The sequence below is a fragment of the Myotis myotis genome, unplaced genomic scaffold (assembly GCF_014108235.1).
Source record: "Myotis myotis isolate mMyoMyo1 unplaced genomic scaffold, mMyoMyo1.p scaffold_m19_p_2, whole genome shotgun sequence".
In the NCBI taxonomy this organism is placed as follows: Eukaryota; Metazoa; Chordata; class Mammalia; order Chiroptera; family Vespertilionidae; genus Myotis; species Myotis myotis.
The window spans coordinates 146,296,666-146,299,335 of record NW_023416324.1 but is presented as its reverse complement, the minus strand read 5'-3'; the positions used below and the strand labels follow the sequence as shown (position 1 = coordinate 146,299,335).

The following is a 2,670-nucleotide window of genomic DNA, read 5'->3' as shown; positions in this document are numbered from 1 at the left end:
TAACAAAATCCAAGTGCTCTAAAAACCAACACCAGGGTGACCACAGGCCTCACTTCACAGGAAAGCCCGAACGTGCATGGGGTGCTGGGCTCTGTGGTGGCTGCGTATCTTTCTGTGTAGCTGTCTGTGGGCCAACTGCTCTCTTCCTTCTCATTTAGGGTGAGCAGGATGTGAGGGCAGAGCACGCTGTCATGGAACAAGAGGGCTGTCCGGAGCTAAGGGGAGTGGCCGGGCCCACGGGGTGAGATGTGGACACATAGGATGCTATCTCACCCAATTGTGGGGCGGGCTGTCTGGCCTTCATCTGCCTGACCTCACCCAGGGAGGGACTGAGCAGGGTGTCCACCTCTCCAGTCTCCATCCTGCCATCTGTGGCACCTGCCACCCTTGCCAGGCCTCCCCAAAGTGAGTTCAGCTCAATCCCTGAATGTAAAAGGGCCCTAGGGGGGCCTCCTCTCCAGTGCCCCCTGATTCCCGGCGACAAGACCTGGTTGGCAGGACCTGGTCTCAGGACCGTGGCCACAGCTGCAGAATATAGATCTATTTCAAGAAAAGGTGGGAATGCAGACTTTCATCTGAGCCCCTATTCCAAAAGGTGGCAGTTTATTCACATTGTGGCAAAGACACCTTCAAGAGTAACACTGAGTAAAGTCAGGGCCAAGCCAGGCCATTTCCTCATCCAATCGCTCTGAGGCGCATGGACAGAACCAAGTCTCAGCTCTTTGCAGGACACTTCCAGAATTTTTTAAGCCTAAAGGATAGTAGTCTGTCTCAATTCTTGTTCTTTGGGATTTTTTCATCGTCAGATAAAAGGATATGTATATTGGGGCAATCCTCTCGAGATACAATATTCCAGGTGCATCCATGTGACGATGACAGCACCCCTCAGAGGGAGGGAGCCGACAGATGGGGAGCACAGAATTCTGAAAACCAAAGCGATGATGGAGATGCTAAGTCTTCCTTCATGTGTCTGACACCCCTCCTCAGGTGGCCCGCAGGCCAGGTGTCTGCTGGACCTTTACCACTTGATGTCCTGGCAGGCTGCCCTGGGCCGCTAGGTGGTGTGCAGGGCTGCCTGGGCCTGGGGAGAGTCGCCTCCCCCCCACCCCCCAGCCACTCCTGGTACAGCTCCTGCACATGGGCGCTGGATCCCAGGGGCCACACCAGGATGGCAGCGTAGATGCTTTCCATCTGCCGCAGCAGTGCCCTGTCCACATGTCTATCCTCTGCCTGGGCCAGGCCCCTGCCACTTAGGCATCCCTGGCGCAGGCCAGGACCACTCCACGAAGTGGCAGGGGAACTTGCCCCTCTACAGCTTCAAGGCTACTGGATGTTCCAAAAGCCATAAGCAGCCTCAACGTGTAGCAGAACCTCTCTGTCCCTTTCAAGAGTGACCTCCTGGAAGTCTTTTTTCCTCAGAGTGTGGTAGGTGAGCACCCCCACATCCTCGTTGAACAGCTCCTTGGCTGTGTGCCTGAAGATGTGTGCCAGGTACCCGTCGGAGCTGGCACCCTCCTGGAGCCTCACCTCCTCTTCCTTCATGTCTCCAAACAGTGTCCACAGTGGTGGTGTTCAAGGCAAGGTCACTTTGCTTCATTATCTGGACAATTTCACCTGAGCTTAACATGCAGTCAGCACCCCAGGAACTATGTAAAGCTGTGGGAACATCTTCTTGAAGGGCCTCCAGTTTCTTGTCATAACATGGGGCCACAATGACGTGGAAAATCTTGTCTGGGGACAGGTTCTGCCTACTGGGGAAGTAATCCTTCGTCAGAGAGCCCATGATCTGCTGGGGAGACTTGGCCGTTCAGAGGTGTGGGGTGATAGGGTGACCCAGCATGCGCTCTGCATATTGGACCCAGCCGGGGCAGGCGGAGGTCAGCATGGGTAGCCGGGGCTCTTCCTCAAGGTGCCGGCAGTACCGACGCACAAATTCCTTCTGACTCTCCAGGATGCTGAAGTCTGCAGCTATCTTCATGTCAAAGACAGTGCGCCCCAAGGCTTTTGAGGAAGCCTCAGATCCTTCAGGATGCATCAGTGACACTGAGGCTGAATTTAGCAGCAAAATAAGGCAGAGACTGAGGACACACGGACACTGCCAGCACCTTGTGCTGTAAGGCACCACATTTCTTATTAAGGTTCAGAACACGGAAGAAGTCCTTGGTGTTCTGCTGGGAAACTTGGACTCCTTCCTCTGCGGTCACACAATTGTCACACGCTAGGCAGTCACTCAGAAATATCTTGGCATTGGCCAACTTATGGAATTCTCTCTTCTCTCCATTCTCCTGAGCCAGACTCCGCATGTTGACTGCAGCATTCTTTTGGTCATCGGTTTTTGTTTTTTTACTACATTCCTTCCATGTGCAGTGCTCACACTTCATCTGGAGCAGGGGCCGGCAGGGGCTGGCTCAAGTGACCTGGAGGAAGCACGGGGAGAGCAGTCACCGCTGGTCACCCCTGGTGCTGCTGGTGGTATCCTTTCTTCCTTGAGTAGTGTCTAGGAAGGGGAAGCGGCTACAGTGCCTGAGGCCGAGCTCCAAGAGGTCAGCAGCGCAGTCAGGATCATGCCGGTGGCACTGGTCCATTAGTGCCTGTCCTGTCCTCTGGAGATTGAACCTGCAGGACAACTAAGGGAGCCAGTCCCTAGTTCCGCCCCACCGCCACCACCGA

General features: G+C 54.8%; 1 pseudogene; it reads right to left on the bottom strand.

Annotated features, from left to right (window-relative positions):
• Positions 1-1,054: 1,054 nt before the first annotated feature.
• On the bottom strand, positions 1,055-2,381 carry LOC118676796 (annotated as a pseudogene).
• Positions 2,382-2,670: the final 289 nt, after the last annotated feature.